The sequence below is a fragment of the Notothenia rossii genome (assembly GCF_949606895.1).
Source record: "Notothenia rossii genome assembly, chromosome: 10".
NCBI classification, from domain to species: Eukaryota; Metazoa; Chordata; class Actinopteri; order Perciformes; family Nototheniidae; genus Notothenia; species Notothenia rossii.
Genome location: NC_136908.1, coordinates 32,190 through 41,005, shown reverse-complemented (window position 1 = coordinate 41,005; position 8,816 = coordinate 32,190). Strand labels below are relative to the sequence as shown.

Here is an 8,816-nt window from a genome sequence, read left to right as displayed (position 1 = left end):
GTAAGTTGACTTTGTCATTTGTATTGTCTTTGCAGGAATTGCAGTTTTTTTTTTTCTACAAAAAGTTGATGTTTAATTGATTTGAACGCATTGTTTGAAGCATTGAACGTGGTAGTTTTGGCTGTCGTTTGTGGTGGTCAAGGCGGTTGTGTTTGCGGTCGTTTTAGATGGTGAACGCAGTGGTTTTGGAGGTCTGAGGTTGTGAACGTGGTAGTTTTGGCATCGTTTGAGGTGGTGAAGGAGGATGTTTATGAGGTGGCGAGCGCGGCGGTTTTGGCGGTCTGAGGTGGTGAATGTGGTCGTTTTGGTGGTCTGAGGTGGCGAAGGCAGTTGGTGCTGGTTTGATGTGGAATCCTCTGTTAGTACAGATTGTTCAACTTGTATTAACGCTGGTCTCTAAAGAATTTAGCTCGGGCTGACCTTGGACCAGCTCCTAGTTTATGTTCCTATAGGCTTAGACTTCCTCTATGTATACATTCATTAATGCATATCACTAACTCAACCCCCGGGGCATCGCTCCCCGAAGTTTTTGTGTCCCTTCTCTTGCAGGTTTGCAGTATTACAGGATGGGTTTGGATCATGAACCGTGACAGAGCCTGTTGCCCTGGTCCATCTCGAAGCCCATCGTAACGTCTTTGGAGTGACAGGGAAACTGTCTGACATCATCATGGATCCTTCATTTTCATGTAAGTCAACTTTGTCATTTGTATTGTCTTTGCAGGAATTGCAGTGTGTTTTTTCTCTGCAAAAAGTTGATGTTTGATTGATTTGAACGCATTGTTTGAAGCATTGAACGTGGTTGTTATGGGGTTGTTTGTGAACGTGGTAGTTTTGGCTGTCGTTTGAGGTGGCGAAGGCGGTTGTGTTTACGGTCGTTTGAGGTGGAGAACACCGTTGTTTTGGCGGTCGTTTGAGGTGGCGAAGGCGGTTGTGTTTACGGTCGTTTGAGGTGGCGAACGCGTTTTCTTTGGCGGTTGTTTGAGGTGGTGAACGTGGTGGTGTTGGCGGTCGTTTGAGGTGCTGAACGCGGTAGTGTTGGCGGTGTAGCATCCTGTCTTATTTTTAGTGCACTCAGGGGCAAAAGTGAGGGTACTTTTCTGTGTGTCCATTTGGGAACCCGCGTCTCCGATGTAAAGTCCTAGGATTGTACATTTGGAAAATTCAAGTCCCTAATGCTGAGTTAGTGATACACATTAATGAATGTATACATAGAGAGGAAGCCTAAGCCTATAGGAGCATAAACTAGAGGCTGGTCCAACGTCAGCCCGAGCTGAAGCTGCAAGGGGACGGACCAGCACGGTGCACGGTGTTCAACTTGTATTAACAGAGGTTTCTACATCAAATCGGCGCCAAAATTGCCTTCACCACCTCAGACCGCCAAAACAACCACGTTCACCACACCTCAGACCGCCAAAACCACCGCGTTGACCACCTCAAACGACCGCTGAGGTGGTCAACGTTGTGATTTTGGTGATCTGAGGTGGTGAAGGCAGTTTTGGCGCTGGTTTGATGTGGAATCCTCTGTTAGTGCACAGTGTTCAACTTGTATTAACGCTGGTCTCTGTCCTCTTTGCAGCTTTAGCTCGGGCTGACCTTGGACCAGTCCCTTGTTTATGCTCTTATAGGCTTGGACTTCCTCTCTATGTATACATTCATTAATGCATATCACTTACTCCCGTTAGGGACTTTAATTTTCCAAATGTACAATCTTAGGACTTTACATTGGAGACACGGGTGACCAAATGGACAGACAGAAAGTTACCTTTACTTTTGCCCCTGAAGGCACTCCAAATAAGCCATGGTGGTCTACACTTAGACTTCCTCTATACATTCATTAATACATATCACTAACTCAACCCCCGGGGCATCGCTCCCCGGAGTTTTTGTGTCCCTTCTCTTGCAGGTTTGCAGTATTACAGGATGGGTTTGGATCATGAACCGTGACAGAGCCTGTTGCCCTGGTCCATCTCGAAGCCCATCGTAACGTCTTTGGAGTGACAGGGAAACTGTCTGACATCATCATGGATCCTTCATTTTCATGTAAGTCAACTTTGTCATTTGTATTGTCTTTGCAGGAATTGCAGTGTGTTTTTTCTCTGCAAAAAGTTGATGTTTGATTGATTTTAACGCATTGTTTGAAGCATTGAACGTGGTTGTTATGGGGTTGTTTGTGAACGTTTTTTCTTTGGCGGTCGTTTGAGGTGGCGAAGGCGGTTGTGTTTACGGTCGTTTGAGGTGGCGAACGCGTTTTCTTTGGCGGTCGTTTGAGGTGGTGAACGTGGTGGTGTTGGAGGTCGTTTGAGGTGCTGAACGCGGAAGTGTTGGCGGTGTAGCATCCTGGCTTATTTTTAGTGCACTCAGGGGCAAAAATGAGGGTACTTTTCTGTGTGTCCATTTGGGAACCCGCGTCTCCGATGTAAAGTCCTAGGATTGTACATTTGGAAAATTCAAGTCCCTAATGCTGAGTTAGTGATACACATTAATGAATGTAAACATAGAGAGGAAGCCTAAGCCTATAGGAGCATAAACTAGAGGCTGGTCCAACGTCAACCCGAGCTGAAGCTGCAAGGGGACGGACAAGCACGGTGCACGGTGTTCAACTTGTATTAACAGAGGTTTCTACATCAAATCGGCGCCAAAATTGCCTTCACCACCTCAGACCGCCAAAACAACCACGTTCACCACACCTCAGACCGCCAAAACCACCGCGTTGACCACCTCAAACGACCGCTGAGGTGGTCAACGTTGTGATTTTGGTGGTCTGAGGTGGTGAAGGCAGTTTTGGCGCTGGTTTGATGTGGAATCCTCTGTTAGTGCACAGTGTTCAACTTGTATTAACGCTGGTCTCTGTCCTCTTTGCGGCTTTAGCTCGGGCTGACCTTGGACCAGTCCCTTGTTTATGCTCTTATAGGCTTGGACTTCCTCTCTATGTATACATTCATTAATGCATATCACTTACTCCCTGTTAGGGACTTTAATTTTCCAAATGTACAATCTTAGGACTTTACATTGGAGACACGGGTGACCAAATGGACAGACAGAAAGTTACCTTTACTTTTGCCCCTGAAGGCACTCCAAATAAGCCAGGGTGGTCTACACTTAGACTTCCTCTATACATTCATTAATACATATCACTAACGCAACCCCCGGGGCATCGCTCCCCGGAGTTTTTGTGTCCCTTCTCTTGCAGGTTTGCAGTATTACAGGATGGGTTTGGATCATGAACCGTGACAGAGCCTGTTGCCCTGGTCCATCTCGAAGCCCATCGTAACGTCTTTGGAGTGACAGGGAAACTGTCTGACATCATAATGGATCCTTCATTTTCATGTAAGTCAACTTTGTCATTTGTATTGTCTTTGCAGGAATTGCAGTGTGTTTTTTCTCTGCAAAAACTTGATGTTTGATTGATTTGAACGCATTGTTTGAAGCATTGAACGTGGTTGTTATGGGGTTGTTTGTGAGCGTGGTAGTTTTGGCGATCGTTTGAGGTGGCGAAGGCGGTTGTGTTTACGGTCGTTTGAGGTGGCGAACGCGTTTTCTTTGGCGGTCGTTTGAGGTGGTGAACGTGGTGGTGTTGGCGGTCGTTTGAGGTGCTGAACGCGGTAGTGTTGGCGGTGTAGCATCCTGGCTTATTTTTAGTGCACTCAGGGGCAAAAGTGAGGGTACTTTTCTGTGTGTCCATTTGGGAACCCGCGTCTCCGATGTAAAGTCCTAGGATTGTACATTTGGAAAACTCAAGTCCCTAATGCGGAGTTAGTGATACACATTAATGAATGTATACATAGAGAGGAGGCCTAAGCCTATAGGAGCATAAACTAGAGGCTGGTCCAACGTCAGCCCGAGCTGAAGCTGCAAGGGGACGGACCAGCACGGTGCACGGTGTTCAACTTGTATTAACAGAGGTTTCTACATCAAATCGGCGCCAAAACTGCCTTCCCCACCTCAGACCGCCAAAACAACCACGTTCACCACACCTCAGACCGCCAAAACTACCGCGTTGACCACCTCAAACGACCGCTGAGGTGGTCAACGTGGTGATTTTGGTGGTCTGAGGTGGTGAAGGCAGTTTTGGCGCTGGTTTGATGTGGAATCCTCTGTTAGTGCACAGTGTTCAACTTGTATTAACGCTGGTCTCTGTCCTCTTTGCAGCTTTAGCTCGGGCTGACCTTGGACAAGTCCCTTGTTTATGCTCTTATAGGCTTGGACTTCCTCTCTATGTATACATACATTAATGCATATCACTTACTCCCCGTTAGGGACTTTAATTTTCCAAATGTACAATCTTAGGACTTTACATTGGAGACACGGGTGACCAAATGGACAGACAGAAAGTTACCTTTACTTTTGCCCCTGAGGGCACTCCAAATAAGCCAGGGTGGTCTACACTTAGACTTCCTCTATACATTCATTAATACTTATCACTAACTCAACCCCCGGGGCATCGCTCCCCGGAGTTTTTGTGTCCCTCCTCTTGCAGGTTTGCAGTACTACAGGATTGTTCTCTATCATGAACCGTGACTAGGCCTGTTGCTGTGGTCCTGCTCGAAGCCCATCAAGACCCAGAGATACTTGAACTCCTTCACTTGGGGTAAGGACTCATTCCTAACTTTTAGTGGACAGTCCATCGGTTTCCTGCTGAGAATTCAATTATACCTAATTAATTTATGAAGGAAAAAATATTACAAACAAACATCAATGTACACAATAAAAAACCACCCCTTCCTCCATCCTGCTCAATAACCCCACCCGGAATGATAAAACAGGTCTCGCTGTTTCCCTGGGGAGTCTTTACGGTGACGGAACCTGGGACCTATGACAGGAGAACAGGGAGGTGATTTATGATAACTACTGCAGGGATGATATGACAAATATATAACAGAAATGTGTATTGCTTAGTCTAAACAGCTTATAAATTACTAGAATCGCTAATGATGCTTTTTTCACCCCCCTTAGGTTGGCGTGCAAATCCAGCCCTCCGTCATTAAGGATTAATATATGTTTCTCATACTGACGTCAACCATTCAATAAACGGGTTTTAACGCCACACAAGCTCTTGTCATTTTTTGTAAATGAAATGCTTCCTGTGCAATGTTTTATTGTGGAACAAATGAATATGCTTCACTAAGAGTGAAACTATATAATACGTAATTGAGACCGTGATCTACAGCTGAGAGATCATCTCCATTACAACTGGACAAGCGCATATCTTCACAATACATTGACAGAGGGAGCTGATAAACGTTAGGGTTAGGGGTTAGGGGTTAGGGTTAGGGAATGTTCCGGTATTTGGACAACATTAACATGGGATCACTCCGGTCAATGTACGTACTTCGTCTCACTGGAATATTAATGGCCAGATTGAATACAACATCGACCCAAATTCTCCGGTCAATGACAGGAGAGTTTTGAAAGTGACAAAACACTGTTCCACACATTTAAAAACACTTAATCAATGTTTACCCAGGATCCATGCACCTTTCCTGGCTTGTAAAATGTGGTGATGCGCCCTGGAGGTAGCGGGTAGGCTCTGTGCGTGGTGCTGAACCCCAGCCTGTCTATGTGGAATACAAAAACAAACAAAGACAAACACCTTTAAGGTCACCAGGGTCGTGAGGTTCTGGTTCTGGCGGTGTGCATGGAGGGGTTTAGTCCGAGTGAGGAGTGCTCGAGCGTGGGAGGATGTGTAAGGCAGAGGAGGGGAACAAAAAAAAACGAATACAAATAAGTTAAAGTGTGAACCTCCAGCAGGGCAGGTGCTGCTGCTGCTGCTGCTGCTGCTGCTGCTGCTGCTGCTGTGAAGGAGGAGGACGAATATTGATGCTTGTGTTCGGACGGTAAAGCACCGCAAAATCCACCCCCCCTTAAAGGTGACCAGGGGCATGAGATTCTGCAGGGTGTGAACAACTGGGTTTAGTCCGTGGGGGAGTGCTTAAGTCCGGGGGCCCGGGGTCTCACGGTGCACGAGGTTATGGAAGTGCAGCAGGGCAGGTGCTGCTGCTGCTGCTGCTGCTGCTGCTGCTGCTGCTGCTGTGAAGGAGGAGGACGAATATTGATGCTTGTGTTCGGACGGTAAAGCACCGCAAAATCCACCCCCCCTTAAAGGTGACCAGGGGCATGAGATTCTGCAGGGTGTGAACAACTGGGTTTAGTCCGTGGGGGAGTGCTTAAGTCCGGGGGCCCGGGGTCTCACGGTGCACGAGGTTATGGAAGTGCCACTGTTGCCGGAGGTCCTTAGTCCGTCCTTTGGGGCTCTGTCAGGGGCTACAGAGAGGTGGTTTTCCCGGTCCCTCTCCTGGAGGTATGAAATAACCTGAGCTCCATGTGAGGGAGCCGTGCTGGAGCTGCTTAGTCCGTCCTTTGGTGGTCTTTGAGGGGCTAATGAGAGGTGTTTTCCCCGGTCTATTTGATGGAAGTCTGACACGAGCAGAGTGTGCATGCTTTGAAACTAATCCACCCACACTTAGCATGCTATTTTAGGGTATAAATCGTACCTTGTCACCATGCACTGTGCTCCCTGGGACGACGCGCCGTCCTGTGGGGACACATGAGAACTGCACTCAAATCACTTTGTGCTTTTTAAACAGTTTAACATATTTTTTTCCACATTTAAAAAACGCTTTCTGCCCTGGAAATCATTTCTAATCATTATTACCGTTATGGAGGGGCTGCAGGAACACTTTTCCCCGCCTTTCAAACACTTTTTCCTGGCTTATAGCCTGTCATTTTGCAGGATATAATTTAACATGGAACCTCTCCCAGGGGCAAATACAGTGCCAGGTGTCAGACTATTTAAACAATGTTTACCCAGGATTCCGACACCTTCCCTGGCTTGTAAAATGCGGTGATGCGCCCTGGAGGTAGTATTTTAAACACTTTTCCCCGCCTTTCAAACACTTTTCCCCGCCTTTCAAACACTTTTTCCTGGCTTATAGCCTGTCATTTTGCAGGATATAATTTAACATGGAACCTCTCCCAGGGGCAAATACAGTGCCAGGTGTCAGACTATTTAAACAATGTTTACCCAGGATTCCGACACCTTCCCTGGCTTGTAAAATGCGGTGATGCGCCCTGGAGGTAGTATTTTAAACACTTTTCCCCGCCTTTCAAACACTTTTCCCCGCCTTTCAAACACTTTTTCCTGGCTTATAGCCTGTCATTTTGCAGGATATAATTTAACATGGAACCTCTCCCAGGGGCAAATACAGTGCCAGGTGTCAGACTATTTAAACAATGTTTACCCAGGATTCCGACACCTTCCCTGGCTTGTAAAATGCGGTGATGCGCCCTGGAGGTAGTATTTTAAACACTTTTCCCCGCCTTTCAAACACTTTTCCCCGCCTTTCAAACACTTTTTCCTGGCTTATAGCCTGTCATTTTGCAGGATATAATTTAACATGGAACCTCTCCCAGGGGCAAATACAGTGCCAGGTGTCAGACTATTTAAACAATGTTTACCCAGGATTCCGACACCTTCCCTGGCTTGTAAAATGCGGTGATGCGCCCTGGAGGTAGTATTTTAAACACTTTTCCCCGCCTTTCAAACACTTTTCCCCGCCTTTCAAACACTTTTTCCTGGCTTATAGCCTGTCATTTTGCAGGATATAATTTAACATGGAACCTCTCCCAGGGGCAAATACAGTGCCAGGTGTCAGACTATTTAAACAATGTTTACCCAGGATTCCGACACCTTCCCTGGCTTGTAAAATGCGGTGATGCGCCCTGGAGGTAGTATTTTAAACACTTTTCCCCGCCTTTCAAACACTTTTCCCCGCCTTTCAAACACTTTTTCCTGGCTTATAGCCTGTCATTTTGCAGGATATAATTTAACATGGAACCTCTCCCAGGGGCAAATACAGTGCCAGGTGTCAGACTATTTAAACAATGTTTACCCAGGATTCCGACACCTTCCCTGGCTTGTAAAATGCGGTGATGCGCCCTGGAGGTAGTATTTTAAACACTTTTCCCCGCCTTTCAAACACTTTTCCCCGCCTTTCAAACACTTTTTCCTGGCTTATAGCCTGTCATTTTGCAGGATATAATTTAACATGGAACCTCTCCCAGGGGCAAATACAGTGCCAGGTGTCAGACTATTTAAACAATGTTTACCCAGGATTCCGACACCTTCCCTGGCTTGTAAAATGCGGTGATGCGCCCTGGAGGTAGTATTTTAAACACTTTTCCCCGCCTTTCAAACACTTTTCCCCGCCTTTCAAACACTTTTTCCTGGCTTATAGCCTGTCATTTTGCAGGATATAATTTAACATGGAACCTCTCCTGGAAATGGACATACTCTGCGCATTTCCAGGAGAGGTTCCATGTTAAATTATATCCTGCAAAATGACAGGCAACAACTCTCTTCCAGACGTTTAAAAACACTTTTCCGACTATTTTAAACAACTTTTCCCCGCCTTTCAAACACTTTTTCCTGGCTTATAGCCTGTCATTTTGCAGGATATAACCTCTCCTGGAAATGGACATATTCTGTGCATTTCCAGGAGAGGTTACATGTTAAATGATATCCTGCAAAATGACAGGCTACAACTCTCTTCCAGACGTTTAAAAACACTTTCCCCGACCATTTAAACATTATTTATGGCTTGTAAAGTGCGGTGATGAGCCCTGACAGTATCAGACTATTTAAAGGGTTACCAGGAGCATGAGAATATCCTCCACAGAAGGGGTGGTGGTGCCGTGAATAAGGCCGAATATGGATACCGATGTGCCGACGGTAAAGCACCGCAAAATCCACCCCCTTTAGGTTAACCAGGGGCATGGAGTTCTGTAGGGTGTGAACATCTGGGTTTAGTCCGTGGGGG

The 8,816-nt window shown here is 46.3% G+C and overlaps 1 long non-coding RNA gene across 1 annotated transcript; it reads left to right on the top strand.

Annotated features, from left to right (window-relative positions):
- The first annotated feature begins 4,299 nt into the window (after positions 1 to 4,299).
- On the top strand, positions 4,300 to 5,090 carry LOC307022615. Its single transcript, XR_013803455.1, has 3 exons — positions 4,300 to 4,588; positions 4,764 to 4,831; positions 4,954 to 5,090. It is a non-coding gene; the product is annotated as an uncharacterized lncRNA (long non-coding RNA).
- The last annotated feature ends 3,726 nt before the right edge of the window (positions 5,091 to 8,816 follow it).